Here is a 24,188-nt window from a genome sequence, read left to right as displayed (position 1 = left end):
TCTTCTGAAAAGTGTTTAGATAAGGAGAAGCACAAAAGTGTCCTTGATTAGCTCTGTTTACTTTCTGTGGTTCTTCCAGCCTCCCCCTGAACAGCACATTCCACCTGCCCCATATGAAGGAGTCCAAGCTCATCCTGGCCAGCTCAGCAGGAAGGGAAGCCTGCACACAGACTGGTGGACAGAACAATGCACGGCTTGTTTATCTGACAAAATAGGGGAAAAGTTGCTTGATCACCATGGAGGGATACAGACCTACGAAGGCCCACTCACACCCCACTGTTAGTGGGAGGCCTTGCAGCCTGGTGATCCAGAGACCCTTTCTTTTTCTTTTCTTTTTTTTTTAAAGATTTTTCTTTATTTATTTGACAGAGAGAGAGACAGCGAGAGAGGGAACACAAGCAGGGGGAGTGGGAGAGGGAGAAGCAGGCTTCTCGCTGAGCAGGGAGCCTGAAATGGGGCTTGGTCATGACCTGAGCTGAAGGCAGATGCTTAACTGACTGAGCCACCCAGGAGCCCCGAGACCCTTTCTTATTACAGACCAAACCAAGGGGGAATATGTACATGTATGTGTGTATGTGTGTGTCTAAGTGTGTGTGCATGTATGTATAATTTTTAAAGACAACTTTTACAACAGTGGCTTTCCCGTCAGTCTGGGAAAGTTATAAGTTGGGTCACCTGAAATGTGGGTATTTTATGTAGAAGGGGCTCTGGTATCATTCTACCTCCCCACCTTCCCCACCTCTTCCAACCTCCCCTTACTTCTCTGAATACTCAGGTCAAGTTCTTTTGTATAAATCTGCTGGATCCCCCCTCTCCACCCTCCACCCTGGGGTCCATCCCTAGCTAAAAGGAAACCCAGGGTAGTGAATAAGAAAGGGAATGCTGTGGTGGAAAGAAAGACTCCCTCAAATGCTGTGGTGTGTGTCAGGGGGTGCCTTTTGGCTCTCCAAGTAGACAGTGATACCTCATCTGATTTGGGCCTTTATATTTGACCTTCTGTTTTCATGTATCCATTTTCACGTTGGAATCTTTAAAACATGGGGACACCTCTTTTTCGAAAGAAGGTTGGAAAGAGGCAAACTGTGAATGATGCAGGAGAGCCTTGCAAATATGAGGGGCTACAAAATGCTTAGTACTTTAGAAACATACTACTTGGAATTCTCTTTCAGTGTGCACTGGAGAGCATATTTTAGTTTTTCTATGTATAGTCTAATAAGACATACCCATCATAGACTGCTTCTTGTCAGTGATCCCAAAGGCAGGGAGGTTGACAGTGCATATTTCACAGCTTCTAGAAGCAAGGGGAGCAAGTCAAGAATCTGAATAATGAGAGACTTTTTCTCACTTTCCTGTATATACAAAAGCTAAGAGTGTACCACCAGAGACCTGAGGGCGACTTTGGAGAGCACACAGAGAAAATGACAACAGGTTCATAGAGCACCATCTTCTGAGTCAGCTTCTGCTGTGATGCCCAATTTCCTAAACCAACACGCAGAGTGATAAAGAAGGTGGAGGTTGTTTGTCCCCCAGCTCTGGTTTCTATTAGTAATATTTGTCGTATCCCATGAGAAGGAGGTTATGGGAATAATACAAGATTTCCTTTCTTCTCCCCTTAAGCCAAATATCTTCTGCTCAAACTCAGTATTAGAGGTACCACTTTTCAGGGGGATGATGGAACCCACAGAGGTTTCCCTCAAAGTCAAGTCTCAAAGCCCTTAGAATTACTTCTGGCCACTCTTCAACTCATCTCCACTACTAAGGACATGAAGCCAACAATAGTGAATACCCCAGTAGAACCAAGAGCACCCACTCACTCTGCTTTGAGCAAACATGACAATGAGGAAGGGCCAATGCTCAGTGGAGCTGGACCACAGTGAGCTAGGTGGACAGTGGTGGGAGATGAGGTTGCAAAAGCGCCAAGGCCAGATGGTGGAGTTTTCAAAGGCCAAGGTAAGAAGCATACACTTAAATCTCACTGCAGTGGGGAGGCAGTGGACATTGTTCAGCAGGGGACTACCATGATTGAAGTTTTATAAAAATATCTCACCTGACTAATGGATTTAGGTAGGACAAGAGTAGAAGCCAGGGAACCAGTTGAAGAGTCTCTTGTAGGTAAGAGATGATGGTGGTTTGTTCTAGGGAGGAAGCAGTAGGGTAGAGAAAAGAAGCTTGATTAGAGATATCTCGAAGGGGTAGAGCTGACAGGACTTGTGGATGGATTGAATGTGGAGAGTGAGAGAAAAAGACGCCATGACATTTGGGTCATCTGGCATCTGTACCTTCTTAGCACAGAATTCATTCCCGAAACTGAGTCATTAGGAGTTCTAAAAAAAAAAAAAAAAAAAAAAGTGGGCAGTCTTCACCATTCTTTTATTCAAGCATTGATGGAGCTTCCATCTACATTTAAGGTACATGGAGAGGTACTATGGGACATGCCAAAATGAAGAAGATATAATCCCTGTGCTCAAAGAATTTATAATGTGATAGGAGATGAATAGAAATACCTAAGTAACCACTAAACCCTAATGCGAATGTCATGTCATGAAGGAAATGCTGACAAAAGGAGTGTTTAAAAAAGGAGAAAGCACAGCTGGTTAATCAAGGAAGACTTCACAGCACCTCTAAGTCTTGAAGACCAGTTTAAACTGGAGGAGACTGGAGAAGTCGTGCCAGGTTTTGCATAAACAAGAGGGGGAAAAGCAGGAATATGCTGAATGAAGAACGTGCGGTTTCTATAAGGCACACAGGAAGTAAAATAAAAATGATGGTAAGAATATGGTTGGCCACAGAGTCAGGGTAAAGCATTTACTTAATATAACCCAAGAGGCAAGAGAGAGGTTTTGGAGGTTCCAGGATAGGAGAGCAACATGGTAAAAGCTGTGTATTGGGAAGGTTATTCTGGTAGGACGAATTATGTGGATAAATACTGAAAGCACAGAGAAGGGAGCAGGCTAGCACCACAGATAGGATAAAAGGTAGAACTAGAGCAAGACAGCGGGGATGGAGCAGAAGGGAAGGATGGGAGGGAGGACATGAGAGACAGAATCAACAAGGTTGGACTACTAATTAAATATGGAGGAGAGAATGGGGTTAACGTGACCGTGAAGCCCGCGGGAGAACAGTGGTATCACTCACCTAGACAGGGAAGTCAGAGCAGAAGCTGGTTTCAGGAGAAATGTTTGATTTTAGATAGGAGTTTGTTTCATAGGCTGTCGAATTATGTAGACAGGCATGCCCAGCAAGCAGCTTAATGTCTGGGCTGCAGTGCTAGAAAGAGATTAGGGCAGGCTATGGACCTGTGGTCATTATCCCGAGAGGAGGCAGCGGATGCTGCTACAGTGGACATAACTGCCCGCAGTAAATGTGTGCAAAGAGGGTAGGTGATGGGTCTCCACAGAACAGCTAGAGTTCAGGTGGGAGAAGAAGAAAAGCTAATCAGAGAGACACAACAATAAAATGCCATTTTCAATGATATCGGCCATACGTATTTTTAAACTAAGTGTCAGCAAAGTTGCAGGAACACAGGCATTCTTACGCACTGCTGGGTGGGAAGGGATATGGGCAAACATTTGCTGGAGGGAAATGTGCCATAGCAAGAGTCATCAAATTGTTCCTACTGTGCTTGCTTCAGCCAACATACACTAAAATTGGAATGATACAGAGATTAGCATGGCCCCTGCAAAGAATGACATGCAAATTTATGAAGCACTCCATTTTTCTCCCCTGGAATTAGCATTACTGGTTGTGCAACCTTGTGAATACACTAAAAACCACTGAATGGCACACTTGAAAGTAATGAATTTGACAGCATGTGAATTACATCTGTTTTAAAAAATGTTCCTACCCTTTGATCCAGTCTTTCCACTCCTAGGATTCTATCCTAAGAGAGCAATTAGACATGCACACATTGATTTATGTACATGAAGTGTCATGTACTGCAGGGATATTTATAATGCTAAAAACAGGAATATCCTAAGAGCCCAACGTTTAGGAAGAGTTAAGTGAAGTATCATACATCTACAGGAAGGAATAATAGTCTGCCATTAAAAACCATGTTTCTCAAGACTCCTTAATGATCCTGGAAAAGGCTCACAATATAATGGTAAGTGAAAGAAAAGTACATAAACATGTATGTAGTACCAGCCCAATTCAAAAAATATATATGCATGTATCTATATACTCATGTATAATCATACACATATTAAAAGGCTAAATACAAATACACTATCTCTTCCCAGTAGGTATTTATCTCTATGTGGCAGAATTAAGGGTCTTTCTTTTTTTTAATATTAGATTTCTTTCTTTTTTTTTATTATGTTATGTTAATCACCATACATTACATCATTAGTTTTTGATGTAGTGTTCCATGATTCATTGTTTGTGCATAACACCCAGTGCTCCACGCAGAACGTGCCCTCTTTAATACCCATCACCAGGCTAACCCATCCCCCCACTCCTTCCCCTCTAGAACCCTCAGTTTGTTTCTCAGAGTCCATAGTCTCTCATGGTTCGTCTCCCCCCCCCAATTTCTCCCCCTTCATTTTTCCCTTCCTGCTATCTTCTTTTTTTTTAACATATAATGTATTATTTGTTTCAGAGTGTCCATCGACAGATGAATGTATAAAGAAGATGTGGTATATATATACAATGGAATATTATGCAGCCATCAAAAGGAATGAAATCTTGCCATTAGCAACGATGTGGATGGAACAGGAGGGTATTATGCTGCGTGAAATAAGTCAATCAGAGAAAGACATGTATCATATGACCTCACTGATGTGAGGAATATTAAGGGTCTTTCTTAATATTTTTTACGCCTTTACAAAATTTCAAAGTTTTCTACACTACACATGCATTATAGTTGAATGAGAAAAGGTTTTCAAAGAAAAAAGACACCGTTCTACATGGATATATCATTTACCCTGACAATTGTCCAATACAACTGTCTGATACATTTAAGTTAGGAATCTCCAATTATACTTGTAATTCCACTTAACTATTTCAAACATCTGGATTTTGCCCTCAGGTAAATCAGCCTAGAGCCCACCAACTAGCAAAATGCTTCACCAACAAATGCTTTGCTGCTTGGTAGTGTATTCCTCTGTTTATTCTACTACTAAAACAAAACCAAAACCAAAACCAAAAACAAAAACTACCCCCCAAAAACAAAAAAAACCCCAAAACAAAAAATACCCCCAAACCCCTTCATCTGACAGGTTTTTTAACCCCAATATCAATACTTGGAGCTGTTCTTTGCTGTGAGAAATGGCCAGGGCTGGAAGAATAAGGAGCAAGTTGAAGAGAGACCAGGCAAAGGAAAGGGGTCAAGTCAGGGTCAGCATCAAGGCTGTGCCTAGTGGGTTGAAAGAAATTACTACTGAGGGCACTTTTTTATAAGATTGTATTTATTTATTCATGAGAGGCAGGGTGGGGGGCAGAGGCAGAGGGAGAAGCAGGCTCCCTACGGAGCAGGGAGCCCGACGCGAGGTTCGATCCCAGGACCCTGGGATCATGACCTGAGCTGAAGGCAGACGCTTAACTGACTGAGCTACCCAGGCACCCTACTCAAGGCCTTCTTGGCTATAGTTTCTTCCCAAGTGCCTGATAAACTTGGTGGGACAAAATTGCATGGAAAGGGGACAAGGCACAGGAAAATCTGGTGTGGGGTGTGGCAGCAAGTACCATTTGTGAAGCCATCTAATTGCTAATATTTGTATACAGTTCTCAAAGAACTTTCATAGACACCGGTCCATTTAATCCTTACAACCACCTTATAAACTCCACTGCAGGAAAGACAAAACTCAGGCTCAGAGGTGAAATAAATCACACAAGGCTTGAAACCAAGTTCTTCACTTCCAAATTCCTGTGCTTTTTCCCTAAACAGTGGTTCTCAAAGTTTTTTTTCTATAGATCAGCATCAGCATCAGTGAGAACTTGTTTAGAAATGAAATTCTGGGGCCCTGCTCCAGACCTTCTGGATCAGAAACTCTGGGATTAGGGCCCAGCAATCTGAATTTTAACAAGCTCTCCAAGTGATTCTGCTGCCCACCCAAGTTTGAGATCCATCACTCTAAAGAATGCTACCATGCATTTTAAAACAGATTTTCAAATGGCTTCTTTAAAAGCCTGGTGATGGGTGTTAAGGAGGGCACATACTGCATGGAGCACTGGGTGTTACACGAAAAGAATGGATCGTGGATCACCACATCAAAAACTAATGATGTATTGTATGGTGACTAAAATAACATTAAAAAAAAAAAAGCAACTGATAAAAAAAAAAAAAAAACTGGCTGCTGGGCGCCTGGGTGGCTCAGTCATTAAGTGTCTGCCTTCGGCTCAGGTCATGATCCCAGGGTCCTGGGATGGAGCCCCGCATCAGGCTCCCTGCTTAGTGGGGAGCCTGCTTCTCCCTCTTCCTCTACCCTTCCCCACTGCTTGTGATCTCTCTCTCTCTCTCTCTCTCACTCACTCAAAAAATAAAATCTTTAAAAATAAATAAATAAGTATATAAAATACTGGCTGCTGATGCTTTGACTTATGTGGGGTCTTGTCTTCCAAGGCAGGCTGGGAGCCTCTCCTCAACTGTCAGTGGCTGTATACATAATCGAGTGGGCTGCCTGAATAGAGCTTGGGCTCCAGGGGCAGGTGGGAACATACTACTTCATGGTGAGGAAGGTGCCAGAACCAAGAGGGCCAATCTCTGCTCACATCTTCCCTGTTTGGAGGAGGTATGAGCTGGTGAGCAGCTGCCATATATCTACCTCCCTTTCTGAAGTTTCTCTCCATAAAGGCTTTCGCATGGTTCCCCAATGTCCTGCATGAGCTCCTGGGAAATTTCCTGATATGATGTATTTACATTTGCAAACCTCTAGTTGCTCAAGCTTTTCATTTCTTTGGTTTTCATTTTGTTTTTTTTTTTAGAGGGTTTTCAAACAACAATTTAAGAAAAAAGGCAGCAATTGAAACAAAATTATTTTCCTTCTGGGGAACATGAACTCCCCTACTCATGCCTCCCCAACCCACTCCTTACCCAGTTTCCTCACTGTGGGTAACTGCTTGCTCACTCTCTCTCAGGCACGCATGCACTCCTGCACTCAATCGTACACATTCCTTCCCCTTGGGATGGAGAATAAACAAATCAGTTATTTTTTTAAAAATTGGACTTGACTTAAATTGGATTTTAAATTTTGTCAAGGTAATGCTTATAAAATTGAAACAAAACTCATACATAAATATAGATTTAATTTGAAAACACTAAAGCTAAAAGACAGAATCAAAATGAAAATTATAAAGTATTCAAAATTCTAGCAGTGAACAGAATTTGTTCATTGCTTTGTCCTCAGCATCTTGAATTGTGCTTGCTTGGCTCTCAATAATTGAATGGATAAATGAATGAATGAATTCAATTCTAGTACCTATGTAGAAAGGGAAATATATTTTTTTGTATTTTTGTGTTTCCCTTTCTACGTAAGTACTAGCATTGAAAAATGCTGGGAGTCCACATGTTGGAGTCCATGTTGGGAGTCCACAAGGAGTATGAATGCACAGCATTCAGGCAAGAGGGCTTTGACACTGTAGACATGTCCTGTGGAACACTGAGAAACCACAGAACTTTAGGGTATCCTGACCTGCCCAGCACAGAATACATAATGTCTACTAACCTGCAGACAAAAAAATCTACATAAAGGAGGCCATGCTTGAGGTCTGACCTTGAAGGAAGGGTAGGGATTGACCCAGATAAAAGGTATGCCTGTAGAAGGAATAGCATGTGAAAATCATGGAAATGGGAGGGAAAAATGGTGTCCTGAGATTAGGATGTGAGAGGAGGGGTGGTGAGAGGTAAGGCTAGAGCAGCAGGCTGGGCCAGAACATGGGAGAACCAAGTCGCCATGTAAATGAGTTTGGCTTTCCCACAGGCACTGGGGAGCTGGTGCAAGATTCTAAGTTCGACAGTGGCAGAACCAGATTTACATTTTGGAAAGATGTATCCGTTGGCATCAGGGAGAAAAGAGGCAGGTGGACCACTCAGGAAATAAATGTTACAGTCCAAGTGATCTCTGATTCAGGGATAGAATGGAGAGGTGTATTTGAGAATTGTCTTGTCTGGGAGGTAGGACCAATAAATCCTGGTGTCTGATTGGACAGATGTGAGGAGTAAAGAAGAGGAGGGAGTCCAGAATGTCTGCCAGATTTCTCACTTCAGTAAATGATTCAGCCTGTCACCAATACCAGCAGAAGAGTAGGGAGGGAAATCAATCCAATTTTGGACAAGTTGATTTTTAAGTATTTCTTTTTTTTTTTTTTAAAGCAACACTTGCAGAAGGCAAACCATTCAAAGAGTACAAAGGCATAAACAATAAAAAATGAGTCCTCCACACACCTGGGGAAACCACTGTTAACATTTTCTTGTTTATCCCTGGGAAGCAGTATGGTATAGTATTAAAAGCAAACGTTCTGAAACCAGACTGGATCTGAATCTGTTACTGCTACCTGTATGGCCTTGGGCTGGTTATTTAACATCTCTGCCTCACTTACATCATCTGTAAAATGGGAATTATAAAAATAGAACACCAAAAAAGCATACAAGAATAATGTTCAGAAACTTGATGTTTGTGCTAACAATATATCTTGGAGATAATTTCATATCTGTGTGTACTTTTCCACAAATTTTTAACAACTGGATAGTATTATACCATGTGAATCTTGTTCAGTTTATTTAACCTTTATCCAATTAATGAAAACTGAGGTTGTTTCTATTTTTTTTTTGCTATTACAAATAATGCTGCAGCGAGTATTTCTGTAATCTTCACACACACAGATGATTATAGCTATTAGATAAAATGGAATTGTGGTTCACAGAATATGTGAATGTTTGTGATAAAGTCTCCTGAAATCCAAAGAGGTTATGTTAATTTGCACTTCCACCAACAATGTATTACAGCAATGCTTTTCAAACTTTAATGGGCAAACAAATCACCTGGGGACATTAAAATGCAGATTCTGATTTAGTAGATCTGGGTTGGAACTGCATTTCTAACAAACTCTGGGTTGATACAGATACTGCTGGTCCAAGGATCACACTTTGAGTAGCAAGGTATATAGCAAGGTGTAAGAGTGCGTTTCTCCGCATGCTTACCAAAAAATAACGTATACCGAATGCTCTGAGTTTTGCCAGTCTGATAGGTGAAAGTTGTATCTTAAGGTAAGAGTTGTTGCTTAAATAAATCTATATTTCTTTAATTATGAGTGTTGGTGAGCATCTTTTCATTTATTTTTATAGACCAACTTTCTTTTTCTCTCGACTGCCTGTTTAGGTCCTTTTTTCTCTTTTATAATGATTTGTTGGTATTTTCCTTAGTGATTCTCAATCTCAAGAGCTCTTTATATATAAAGGGAACAAGCTCCCATAGCAGATGCAAAATCTTCTTCCCAGTTTTTTGTCTTTAGATTTTGTTTATGCATTTTTGTTCTGCTGTACATTTTAACTTTGGTGCAGTCGAATTTAACAATTTTCTCCTTGATGGCTTCCTTTGTGTCTTGTTTTGAAAGACCTTTAATATTTCAAGATAAAATTATATATTAAAAATCAAACACTAAACTATGTCTTTGGATCAATTTCTAGACCTAAGTATGGTCCATTGATCTGGCACATGAATATGCGCCAGTTCTAATTAAACTGTTTTAATTACTGTAGTTTTATATTATGTTTCAAAGGAACTGGTCCATTTCTCCCTTATTGCTCTTCTTTTTCAGACCTTTCCCGACTAACCTTATAGATTTATATGTCCATATGTACTTTAGAATCACCTTGGGCATGCTAGATTATGATGTGTCTGGGAGACAGCTTGGTGAAGAAGTGTAATGTGCACTTGAATCCAGAATCTAGGAGTATGATCTTCTCTGGATACAGATATCTGGGAGTTATCAGCAGTACCTGAAGCCTCTCAGGAAAAGTTCATAGAATGAGAAAGAGAGTCTGAGACCGAACTTTAGGTTAGCGGTTCTTGAAGTTCAATACTCAGACCAGCAGCACCAGCACTACCTGAGAACTCCTTGGGCCCTGACTAGATCAGAAACTGTGGGGAGGAGGGCACCAATATGTTCCTTAACAAGTCCTCCAGAGAATTCTAATGCACACTCAAGTTTGAGGACCATTGTTTTAGGGTATACCAGTAGTTAGGAGACAAATTAAGGAAAAAGAACTGAAAATAAGCAGTAGGAAGAAAACCAGGAGAAAGAGAAGAAATTTCCAAAAAGAAGTATTCAACAGGGCTAATATTTATTAAGCAACAACTACTTCCAAAGGGCTTTATACATGTCATCTCACTTACTCATATGACTCCAAAGGTTATAGAAATCTTCGTACAGATGAGGAAATTGTGATTAAGTAACTTGCTAAAGGTTGGCCAGTTGGTAAATTATTTGATGCCAATGCTATTATGTATCAATGGCTACCTTCCTTCCTCTGTACTATACTGCTGAAAAACTCTATTAAAATTGCCCATTGGAAAAGGAGAAGGAAGATGCTCCTTCCCGGTTTTTTCAACCTGGAGGACACTAATGCATCTTGGAACTATACAGAGAGGAGTGTTGTAATAGAGGAAGAAGCCAGACTGTAGTGGGGAAATGGGAGGGAAGAAAGGGAGACAATGAATATAAGAACACTTTTCAAGAGCTTAAGGAGCTGGGCTGTGAAGGGAAAGAGAATAGTTGTTAGAGGAGAATAAAGGTCAAGGGCAGATGATGTTTTTAAGAGGAAGTGATTACCTAAAGATACTTATGTGTAATTGAGACTAGCTTATTTTTTTTTAAGATTTTACTTATTTATTTGACAGAGAGAGTGAGAGAGCACAAGCAGGGGGAGTGGCAGGCAGAGGGAGAAGCAGGCTCCCCGCTGAGCAGGGAGCCAGACTCGGGATTCAATCCCAGGACCCCAGGATCATGACCTGAGCCAAAGACAAGCCACTTAACCGACTGAACCACCAAGGCATCCCTTGAGACTAGTTTAGATTGGGAATAGCATTCTATGGGTCTAGAACAATCTTTGGTCCCAATCTCTCACCTAAGCCCCAGTTCTACCTATGCTCTACAATGGCCAGTTGAACCTCTATGTATCAATCACCTCAAACTGAAGAGAAAACCAAAGAAAAGCCAAACGAACATTGACATCAAGCCTAACTCTTCCTACTTTAGCTTTTAAAAAATCTTATTTGTTTGCTTTACATCTTTAAAAGTCTGACTGGCTCAAACCTTGTAACCATTTACTTCTCCTCTTCTTTAGCCTGTGTACTGAATCAGTCACCAAGTCCTGGCTTTGAAATATCTCCCCCATTAACTCTTCCAGTCTACTCTACATAAGCAATCATACCACATGGCCACCCTACATCCAGTCCAACCCACACCGATTTCCCACAAACACCAATTTCATTCTTATTCACCTATTCACAATCCTGCATTAGCTCCCCACTGCCTACTGGGTAAAGTTTGCTTTTCTGGACTTTCTATAGATTATTCAAATTTTCCTCTTACTGATTCTCTACATAAATCTTAAGTTGGATGGGCTTCCTTAATAGTCTCCAAACCTATGTTTCTCTCCATCCTCTCTTTATGCCTTCCCACATACCATTTAGGAATTCAGCCAACCTCCCCCGTTTTTAATTTTTTTTTTTGCAAGCTTCTTGTGATGTTCTTCTTCCAATTTTCATAATCACTTGCTGCTGGTATCACTCATTTTGACAATCATGTATTTCCTTGCTCAACCATTTTACCTATATATGTCTCATCTCCCTCCACTAGAGTTCAGAGCTAGAGCATACTTCTGCTATGATCACCGCCACATTGTTTAACATATTGCTATGTATATGCTAAGCACTCACACTCAAAAATATTTATTAAATCAATGGCATTGTATCATGGAAACTTGCTATTTAAAGAGATATTTGGTGGATTAATGTTTAGAAAATGCCTATTTCTTTTTAATTTTCAAATGTCATATTAAAAACAGTACACATTCACTGGTGATATACCTGGTATCAGGTAGTGTTCTAGGGATTTTCTCAGGAAGTACCTATTTAATCTTTACCATATCCCTGTCAGGTGTGAAGTACAGCCCTGAATCCCCCGCAAGGACAAGACTATGAGATGGTTCGAGGCTTGCCTAGTATTTCCATGATTTCCACTGAGTACTCACTCTACACTTAAATCCCCCAAGTCCATTGCTCTATTCTTCATAACAGATTCTTTTCTTTCCATTTTTATTTTTTAAACAGGATCTCGTGGTTCTTAGTTGAATTATAAACATTATTCTTCTAGAGTCTGTGTGAGAAAAATTCTAATTAACAAAATAGGTAAATAATGAGTATATATTTATCTCAAGTTTAGTGTCTAATTACAGTTACTATGAGTAATGAGAGAAAGTACCATTGTGTCCCCAAAGTAAATCTGTGCCATAATGCAAAGGGGGATGAGATGCAGCAGGGTGCTGTATTAACATTTGTAATTATGCATCTTATGTTCCAAAAATGAATTGTTGTTTGACAGCAAGGGAAAATGACAATCATAAGAATTATGGCAAAAGCACATAAGGTTAATCAACATATAATCGACTCACAAATATGCACATTTTAGATGTTTTCTTTTATTGGTGTTTATGATTTATTATTTAGAAACACTGTAAACTAATCTACCGGAATATATTTCCCTATTAAAGATGCCTGAAATGAAAACACGCACACATAAAGTGAATTAATTTTTTATGACACATAGTAGATATATCACTTAAGGGAGATTTTGTTCCACAAACGCAATAACCTACACATAATGAGGTGTTGATTTCTTCAGTGATACTTAGTCTAAAACACACACGTATACACACACAAACACATACTTTGGGGGCAATTTAAACCTATTGGGAGAAAAAGACTAGATTAAAAACTCTTTTTTCAGTATCTCCTAATGCATGCTTTATTAAACATAGCACACCCCAAAGAAACAGGAGGAATACAGAATACAAATGACAACATTTTCCCAGTGACTGAGACTGACCCAGCTTCATGTCAGAAAAGATACCTTCACCCACCAGATGGCTACTGGATGTCTTAATGTAAGAAGCCGACAACCATTAGTTCAGTTGCACAGACCCACACCTAGAATTTTAACTCTCAACCTATCTAAGAGTTAATGAACTCACTTTATTCTTTCATTGAGACTAGCAAGCATCCCAGGTCAAGGCAAAGCTAAAGCCCGGGTGACTGAGAAAGACTCAATTATCCTCTTAGACCAATTTACACTTGATTTTGCTCTGGGCTCTACTGTGATGCAAGGTTACAACTGAGGATAATACAGGGTGAGGCAAGGGCGAAAGCATGCGTGGCCTAAAGATTTTTAAAGTCATACAAGGATTTCTTGAAGATCCCAGTTGAAATATTCAATTTAAATTCTCTGAGGATATTACTGAGACAGAAGCAAAGTAGGTAGGTAGGCAGGAACCAGCTGAGGTGTTTAGAGAGCAAACTATATAGTCAGACCTGGTTACAAGATAGTAGATATGCCAGTTACCTCATTTCTTTGTACCTCAATCCCTTCATCTGTAACATGGGGATATACTCATCCTAATACCTCATAAGAGAGCTGTCATGATTAAATGATATGATGTACTTGAGAGCTGCTAGCACTGCATCTGACCCATAGCAGAACTGACATTTACAGAGTGTCTCTTACATCTGAAAGGAATCACGGTTCTTACTGAACCTCTTCAAGCTTAGGTAGGAAGGCACCTTGGTGGAGCCTTTTCACCTGACTCCTAATTCCTAAGGAGAACTGAGTTCATCCCTTACTGGTATTAACATTTTCAAACCAACTACTGGGTAGACGACTGATACAGTACTATCTCAGTAACTATGGAACCATGCAAGTCCCAGTGAGTGGAATTCACCAAAACTCAGCAATGTTGATACGGTGAAAATAGATGGGTTCTCGAGTCACACAGAGAGACTGGATTTGAGTCCCAGCTCTGACATTTATTAGCTATTTGGCTTTAGACAACTGGCATGTCCATTCTGAGCCGTGGTTTCTTCACATGATACCTACTTTGTAGAAATGCGGTGAGAATGTGAGGTGCTATCACTATTGTATTCTCACGATCACACAATGTCTCAGGCCAAGCAAGCTGCCCAGAGCCTGGGATATAATACACAAGCAACACAGAGCAACTTTCCCTGTCCAGCTGTGGCAAACCAGTGGCCATTGCAAGTGATTACCTTGATGAGCAATTGGGAGGGGAGAAGAAATTCTTTTTACCGTGGCATGAAAAGGACTTTCTAGCAATTCTTCCTCTTTTGGGGTATTCATCACAATAGTAATACTGAATCACATATAAGAGATCAGCCATACTCCCCACTCATCCTTAAACTTTCCTTTATTAAGCATCGTGCTTCTCCCAAGAAGTACAGAGTAGCAAAGAATCACACACACACACACACACACACACACACACACACACAGAAGAAGAAGGAGGAAGGATACTACAAGAGAAAAATTTCCTAATCTCATACAAAGTTCATGCACCAAAATAGTTAATTTTTATTCAAAATGTTCCATTCTGTTGGAAGGGCCATGGGTACTTTAAGAAATCTATTCCTGAAGTGCAAAGAGAGACAACTTCAGGTAAGTAACTTTTACTGTGTGTAAATTTAAGTCAAACAAATTTTATGACTGGGGAAAAAGAGATGGGCAGGTGATGTTCTGCTCTTTCCCTTAGGGAGAAAATCTGCATTGTATAACTTCTCAAAGACTATTCAAAGGCATACATTAACTTTATACTTAACAAAATTGAAGGATATTCTGCACCCTCATTACAGGGGAAAAAAGTTAGAATATATCTTTGCATTAGGAGCCAGAGACATAATCATTTTTAGCTGAACAAGAATGCTAGAATGGCCAACCAATGCTTTCCCTTTGATTAGTTGGAAAGCAATCAATGCACTCTTGCTAGATTGGAGCTTTCACTCAAAATAGAAACTGGCCTGAAGTCCAGAAAGCTGGCAGTTCAGAGACAAATCCTCAGAAGGGATCTTGACACTTGGCACTGAGATCCAGGTTTGGCATACTCATCAGGATCTAAGTTTAAGACTAGGTCTTGAAGAAGCTGTTAAATAATAAGAACTGGTCAAACACACTGACCATCTTTAGGATTCATATGTTTCTTTCATCAGCTAAAAGAAACACCTTTGGTGCTTAAGGTTTGCTTAATTATCTGTTTTTAAGAAATACATTAGATTTTTAAGAAGACTATTTTGGGGAGGTGCAGTTTTAGGTTTACAGTAAAATTTAAGAGAAAAGTACAGAGATTTCCCATGTATCCCCTGTCCCCACACATGCATAACCTCTGCCATTATCTACATCCCCCACCAGAGTAGTACATTATTTACAACTGATGAACTTACATGGATACATCATAATCAACCAAAGTCTATAGTTTACATTAAAGTTCACTCTTGGAGTTGGGTTTGGACAAATGTGTAAATGGCATGTATCCACCATCAGAGTATCATACAGAATAGTTTCTCTACCTTAAAAATCCTCTGTGCTCTGCCTTTTCATCCCTCCCTCCTTCCTCCATAATGCCTGGCAGCCATTGATCTTTTTACTGTCTCCATAGTTTTGCCTTTTCCAGAATGTCATATAGTTGGAATCATAGAGTATGTAGACTTTTCAGATCAGCTTCTTTCATTTAGTAATATGCATTTAAGTTCATGGCTTGATAGTTCATTTCTATTTAATGCTGAATAATATTCTATTGTCCGGATGGACCACGGTTTATTTATCCATTTACCTACTGAAGAACATCTTGGTTGCTTCCAAGTTTGGGAAAATATAAATAAAGTTGCTATAAACACCCATGTGCATGTTTTTGTATGGACACAAGTTTTCAACTCCTTTGGGTAAATACCAAGGAGTGCAATTGCTGGATCATATAGTAAGAGTATATTTAGTTTTATAAGAAAGCACCAAACTGTCTTGCAAAATGGCTGTACCATTTTGCATTCCCACCAGCAATGAATGAGTTCCTGTTGCTCCACATCCTTGTCGGCATTTAGTATTGTCAGTGTCCCAGATTTTGGCTGTTCTAATAAGTGTGTAGTTATATCTCATTGTTGTTTTAATTTGCATTTCCCTGATGACATATGACATGAAGCAACTTTTCATATAATTATTTACCATCTGTATATCTTCTTTGGTGAGTTGTTTGTTCAGGTCTTTGGCCCATTTTTTAATCAGGTTTATTTTTTTATTGTTGTGCTTTAAGAATTCTTTGTATATATATATTTTAAATTCTTTATTTAAATTCAATTTAGTTAACATATACCGTATTATTAGTTTCAGGGGCAGAATTTAGTGATTCATTGGTTGCGTATAACACCCAGAATATTTTGAATCAAAGTCCTTTATCAGACATATCTTTTGGAAATATTTTCTTCTAGTCTATGGCTTGTCTTCTCATTATTTTGACAATGTCTTTCACAGAGCAGAAAATTTTAATTTTAATGAAGTCTGGCTTATCAATAATTTCTTTCATGGATCATGCCTTTGGTGCTGTATCTAAAAAGTTGTACCAGACCCAAGGTCATCTAAGTTTACTCCTATGTTGTCTTCTAGGAGTTATATAGTTTTACATTTTACATTTAGGTCTGTGATCCATTTTGTATTAATTTTTATGAAAGCATAAGGTCTGTGTCTAGATTCATTTTTTGCAATACATTTGATTTTTACTAAAGACATTTATTCAGGTTAAACATTTATTTAATTTTGAATTTATTAAATATATGAGGAAGTAAGCCTTATGAATCTCAAGATGAGAGATTATAACATAATTGAGACTTATGCTTCTGTGGAAATGAAGTAGATAAACTTTTCCCTATTCCTCCCACTAAGTACAACTAAAAACCTTGGATATTACACATAAAACAAGCATAAGAAGACTCATATGGTTTCCTCTAATACCATTCATTAGGAGAAAATATTTGCAAAACACATGTATGACAAAGGACTAGTATCTAGAATATAAAGAAAATTTAAAACTCAAGAGTGAAAAACAAACAATCCAATTAGAAGAGTCTTAATGTAGTGAAGAAGACTTCTATTACAATAAGAAGGCAGACTTGCTAGGGATACAGTTTTAAGTCCCCCACCCTTTTTTGGCTTACATAGCCCAGGTTTGGAGCTGAGAAGCAACAACCTGGAAATGCTAATGGGCACAGACAAAATAAGTCCCAACAGAAGCTTGCTCTCCCTATCCTGAGAACCAGAAAAATTTTAGACAATAACTGCTTTACTCCAGCCAAACACCACAGAAAAACTGTGGCCCCATCTCCACTCATGTCAACAAAGGCTGAGGGAAGAGCATAGACTTCCACCCTGGCCAGGCTATAATGAGGTCTTTTCTGACATCACTATGGCCAAGATCATGGCAGAAAAGGCTGAATATGGAGACAAGACTTTCATCCATGCTGGGTGGTAACAAGACCTCCCCAATCCACAATGACAATAGAGACCACGTAGGAAGCATGGTCATGTACCCCCACCTTGTGGTAACAAAGAACCACTCCCTCTCCATACTGAGGTGGTATCAGAGGAAGCCTATGGAGAGTCAGAACTTTCATCACTACCTAGCAGTAAGGAGGCCACAGGGGGTACAGCAAGGAGGCACCCTACCTCTCCCAGCAAGGGAAGTATCAGTGGGGATTGAGCAGGACAAAGGAGCCTCCCTCCTCAGATATTAATAAATGCCAAATAGGGAATCTGGACTTCTACCTCCATGTGGCAGTACTGAGGCAGTAACCCCTTTCCCCTGCCAGGGTGGTGTTGGAGGAAGCTGGAAAATAGAAATTTTAAATATGATTCCAAGTTTCATAACATAATACTCAAAATTTCTGTATTTCAATTGAAAATGACTTATCATACTAAGAACAAGGAAGATCTCAAACTATAAGAAAAAAGATAATCAATGGAGACCAATATCAAGATGACAGAAATGTTAGGATCATATGACAAAGGAGCCATCATAAAAAACATTTAAATGAGCAACTACAGACATACATGAAACAAATGAAAAAAATACAAATTCTAAGCAAAGAACTAGCAAGCCTTGGCAAAGAAGTAGAAGATATAAAGAAGAATCAAATGGAATTTTAGAACTTAAAAATACAATATAAAAAAACCTAAATGAATAATCTCAACAGGAAAATGGAAGGGACATAAAGAAGAATCAGTAAACTTCAAGACAGAACAATAAAAATTACCCAATAAGAAATACAGAAAGAACATAGACTGAAAAAATGAAGAGAGACCCAGAAACCTGTGGGACTACAATGAAAGATCTAACATTAATGGCACTGGTATCCCAGAAGGAGAGAGGAAAGTAGGACTTAAAAAAGTGTTTGAACAAATAATACCTGAAAACTCCCCAACTTTGGCAAAAGATAAACCTGCAAATTCAACAAGCTAAGCAAACTCCAATAAGATAAACTCAAAGAAATTCAATACCAAGACACATCTTGGCCAAATGTTTGAAAGCCAAAGACAAAGTCTTAAAAGTAGAGAGAGAGAGAAAAAGAGAGAGAGAGAGAGCCTACCTTTCCTCTATAGGAAAGATAATTTGAAAGATATCTGATTTCTCATTGTGAACCAATGCAAGCAGAAGAAAGTGGCACAATATTTTTCAACTGCTGGCAGAAAAGAACTATCAACCCAGAATCCCATATCCAGGGAAAATATCCTTCAGAAATGAAGGGGAAATAAAGACATTCTCAAATGAAGGAAACAAAGATATTCATCACTGGCGGACTTATTCTAGAAGAATGGCTAAAGGAAGTTCTCTAAAAAGGAAATGACAAAATAAGGAATCCTGGAATATCTGAAAGGGAGAAACAACTTGGAAAAAATACACACACACACGACTTCCCTCTCTTCCGTTTTCTAAATTATGTTTGATGGTAAAAACAAACATTATAACAATGTCTGATGTGATTCTAACTGTATATAGAGTAAATATTGAAGGCAGTTTTATTATAAATGAGGGAGAATAAATGGATGTAAAGGAAGATAAATTTTCAACACTTAATCCAAACTGATAAAATGACAATACCAACAGACTAAGATAGATTATGTATATATATAATGTAATACCTATAGCTACCACTAAAAAATCAATAAGAAGAGATATACCTAAAAACAATAGGTAAATAAAAATTGAATTCTAATCAATGTTTGATCCACATTAAGGCATGAAAAAAAGAAAACAGAAATGAAAGAAAAAAGTACAAAGAGAAAACAAAATGTTAGATTTCAGTCTTAACATATCTATAATTACATTAAATATAAATGGTCTAGATACGTCAATTGAAATACAGAGACTGGCAGAGGGCATAAAAACACATGACTCAACTATATACTGTGGAAAGAAATTCACTTCAAATAAAACAATAAAGGCAGGTTGAAAGTAAAAGGATGGGAAAACATACCATGTAAATACTAATCAAAACAAGGAAGGAATGGCTATTTAATAGTAGGTAATGCTGGTTTCAGAGTGAGGAAAATTACTGGAGAAAGAGAGCAACACTGCAAAAATGATAAAAGGGTCAATCCACCAAGATGACATAACAATCCTAAATTTGTAAGTATCAAACAACAGAACTGCAAAATACATGAACAAAAACGGATAGAACTGGAAGAAGAAATACACAAGTCCACAATTATACTTGGAGACTTCAACACTCCTCTCTTAACAGTTAATAGAATAACTAGACAGAAAACAAGCAAGGATATAGAAGAATTCAACATTACCATCAACCAACAATATCTAATCTACAATTATAGAATACCTCTCCTAACTGCAGTAGATACATATTATGTTCAAGTGCTCATGGAACATATGCCAAGATAGATTATATCTTGGGCTATAAAACAAACGTGAACAGATTTAAAAGAACTGAAATCATACAAAGTATATTTTATGAACACAATGAAATCAAATTAGAATAATAGTTCTATTATGGAAAAATGGAAACTAAACTATATAGTTCTAAGTAATCTATAGATCAAATAGTCACTCTCTAGAGAAATCACAAACTACATTAACTAAATGAAAATGAAAACACAACATATCAAAATTTGTGAGATACAGCTAAAACAGTGTTGAGGAAAATTTATAGCACCAAGTGCTTGCATTTGAAAAGAAGAAAAGGCTCAAATCAATAATGTAAGTTCCCATGGCAAAAAGCAAGAAAAAGAAGGGTCAAAGAAATCTAAAGCAAGAAGACAAGATACAGTAAAGATAAAAGTAAAAATGAATAAAATTGAAAAAAATAGAGAAAACCAATGGGAAAAAAGCTGATTCTTTGAAAAAGCTAATAAAATTGAAAAACCTCTAGCAAGATGGACAAAGAAAAAAAGAGAAGGTACAAACTACCAATACCAGGAATGAAACAGAGGCTATCATATAGGCTTTGTGGATATCAAAAAGACAATAAGGGAATCCTATGAATAATTTTATATACATAAATTTGACAATTTAGATGAATTGGACCAACTCCTTGAAAACTACAAACTATCACAGCTTACCCAATATGGAATAGATCATTTGAATACTCCTATAATTATTAGGGGAATTTAATTATCAATTGAAAATTATCGCAAAAGAAATGCCAAGGCCAGATGGTTTTACTGGAGAATTCTACCAAATACTTAAAGAATTAACACCTGGGCACCTGGGTGGCTCAGATGGTTAAGCATCTGCCTTCGGCTCAGGTCATGATCCCAGGGTCCTGGGATCGAGTCCCGCATCGGGGTCCCTGCTCCTTGGGAGCCTGCTTCTCCCTCTGCTTCTCTCTCTTTCGCTCTGTCTCTCATGAATAAATAAATAAAATCTTAAAGAAAAAAGAATTAACACCCATTCTACACAATATCTTCCAGAAAATCAAAAAGGAAGGAACACTTCTCAATTCATCTAATGAAGCTAGTGTTACATTGATGTAGAAACCAGACAAAGATAGTATAAAATATAAAATACAGACCTCACAGATAATGATAAATTTAATTTAAAAATCCTTAAAAAATATCAGGAAATAGAATTTAGCAATATATAAAAAAAAGTTATATAATGCGGCCAAGTAGGGTTTATTCCTGTGATGTAAACCTGGTTCTTTAAAATATCAGTCAATGTAATATCATATCAACAGGCTAAAGAAGAAAACTCATACAATCATACAGTGATGCAGAAAAAACATTTGATAAAGTCCAACATCCTGTCATTATAACAACTCTCAGCATACATGGAATAAAGGGGAACTCCATCAACTTGATAAAGAGCATCTACAAAAATCCTACTGCTAACAACTTACTTGATAATGAAGGACTGAATGCTTTTCCCCTAAGATCAGAAACAAGTAAATGATATCTCCTCTCACGCTCTTATTCAACACAGCCCTGGAATTTATAGCCAGTATTATAAGTAAGTAAAAGCAATAAAAACCATTCAGCTTGGAAAGGAAGAAATAAAACTGTCCCTATTTGCAGATGACACATGTAGAAAATCCCAAGGAATCTAAAAACAAAAACAAACAAACAAAAGAAACTCTAAGAGCCCATAAGTTCAGCAAATTTGAAGCATACAAGATCAACACACAAAAAGCAATCACATTTCTATACAGTAACAATGAATATATGGAAACAAATTTTTAAAAATAACATTTACAATTGCTACAAAGTAGATGAAGTACTTAGGTGTAAATCTAACAGAACAGATATTGGATGTGTATGCTGAAAACTACAACAAAGCTGATGAAATAAATCAAAGATCTAAATAGAGAGACACACTGTGTTCGTGGATTGGAAGACTCAACATAATAAAGATGTCAATTCTCCCCAAATTCATATACAGATTTAATGCAATTCCTATCAAAATCTCATCAAGATTTTTTGCATGTATTGACACAATTATTCTAGAAAGGCGGAGGAACTAGGAACAAAATAGAAAGTCCATAAATAGACCCAAACAGATACGCTCAATTTATTTCTGATGAAGCTGCAAAAAAAATTCGATGGAGGAAAGCTAGTCTTTTCAACAAATGGTGCTGTAACAACTGGACAACTACTGGCCTAGAATTGAACCTCATTGTAGGTCTCACACAAAAAAAGAACTCAAAATGGATCATGGATCTAATGTAAACATAAAACTACACGTTTTAGAAAAAAAATAGGAGAAAATCTTTAGAATCTAGGATTATGCAAACAGTTCTTAAACTTGACACCAAAAACATGATCCATTAAAAGAAACATTGATAAATTGGATTTAGGGTAAATCATTCATTCTTTATTAACTGTTACCACAGACTATTACATGTTAGGTGCTACAACTTTTAAGATGATTAAAATGCTGTCCCAGCCTTCAACAAGTTCATAGTTTAGCAGGAAAAAGAGATGCCTAAACTCATAGTTATGAAGAGATACGGTAAGTCCATAGAGGAGAGACCCATGAGCTATCTTAGGGGAATGAGGAATGGCTTGTAATATATAGTAAGGCCCTTTATCACTGAGTAGGGGCTTACTAGGTAAAGAAGGAGTGGGGGACTATTCCAAGCAGAGAGATCAGTATCTGTAAGGCAAAGAATTGTGAAAGGATACTGTGTGTTCAGGAAATGGTTAAGATGTTCAAAGGGGCTAAAAGCCATGAGATATGAAAGAAAACATATTTGAGGTAGATTCAAAAGGATCTGCTAACTGCTTAGATAAAAATGAAAAGGGTAGCTAAGATAAAGGAGGGATCAAGGTGCTTCTCTAAGTCCTACTTTAGGGAACTGGGACTATTCAATGAGTTTGGGATCAGGAAAGAAAGGGGGTTCTTATTTTTGGAATGGGGGCACATATCAAGACATGTTGGGGCACCTGGGTGGCTCAGTTGTTAAGTGTCTGCCTTCGGCTCAGGTCATGATCCCAGGGTCCTGGGATCGAGCCCCACATCGGGCTCCCTGCTCGGCCGGAAGCCTGCTTCTCCCTCTCCCACTCCCCCTGCTTGTGTTCCCTCTCTTGCTGTCTCTCTCTCCCTGTCAATTAAATAAATAAATAAAATCTTTAAAAAAAAGACATGTTGAGGTTGAGAAGCTGTGTTTCTAGACAAAAATGTCCTTCGAACAACTGGAAATATGAGGTTGGTATTCAGAAAATTGTTCTGGGCTAGAGATGTAAATGTGAGAAGCATCAGTATTCAGGTAGTTGAAGCTATGGCAATAAATTATGTTACATATTGAAAGGACAGACTGAGAAGCTGGGTGTGTGTGTATGTGTGAGGGACAAAAAGAAATTGATGGAGCAAGGTCCAATGTTCTTTTCTTGACTGCTTGCCATTCAGTCTTCACAAAAGTAGTTTAGATTCCCCTCAATGCATTAACATTTAGAGAACTCTGGCTTGAATAAAATAAAGGGATGAAAAGGCTGTAGTTCATCCATTTCTCAGAGATTGCTGCCAACTCCCTTCTCCTCTTCAGTCTCAGCATGGCATCTCTGGGGAGGTAAGGATCTGCTGAGGTCAGTAAAGAAAATTCCATAGCTTTCTTTGGTAAATTATCACTGACTACAGAAAGTGATTTGGAGGTCCTCTAGAAGACCTTGCTAAAATACCCCCTGCTACAAATGATGCCATTTCTTTTTGTGTTGTCCTTAATGGGGGAAAAAACAACAGACATCCTGTTGTGTATATCACAGAATGTGTTTTTTGGTCTGGACAGCATGGGAAAGTAGATTTAAAAAAAAATAAAAATGAAGTAGCTGATGGGAAGTCTTAGGGTTGACAGCGAAAAAGGGATGGATAGGGGAGACCATGGACTCAATTATGGTACTGTAGAAAAGCAGATCTTTTTTTCTATAAAAAATTATTTCAGTACTTAAAAGCAATTATTAAGTCATTACTTCCTGTCTTATAAAACAAATATATAAAGAATCCAACACACAGCTTATTTACTTTTTAAGGCAAAAATCCTCCATGAACATTATATTTGCTGTGAAATAAATTAAGTTGGCATTTTTGTTTTTGTTTTTTAAACCATCCATGGCAAGTGGCTATTTCTAAGGGGCTGAAAACTTTCTTCTCTGGATCGAATAATCTTGATTCTTTTACAAAGCCTTCACTTGGATGA

At 38.3% G+C, this 24,188-nt stretch overlaps 1 protein-coding gene and 1 pseudogene across 2 annotated transcripts in view; one reads left to right on the top strand and one right to left on the bottom strand.

The window, feature by feature from the left end:
* The window catches only part of SHROOM4 (shroom family member 4), a 215,817-nt gene that overhangs the window by 48,639 nt on the left and 142,990 nt on the right, over positions 1-24,188 (bottom strand). The window lies entirely within an intron of this gene.
* LOC114200704 (U6 spliceosomal RNA) lies at positions 3,621-3,720 on the top strand (annotated as a pseudogene).

Source organism: Eumetopias jubatus, unplaced genomic scaffold, assembly GCF_037043125.1.
Source record: "Eumetopias jubatus isolate StellerSeaLion01/CBP00866 unplaced genomic scaffold, mEumJub1_p1.0 scaffold_11, whole genome shotgun sequence".
Taxonomy (NCBI): Eukaryota; Metazoa; Chordata; class Mammalia; order Carnivora; family Otariidae; genus Eumetopias; species Eumetopias jubatus.
The sequence above is the reverse complement of the archived record's forward strand: the minus strand, read 5'-3'. Positions and strand labels throughout refer to the sequence as shown.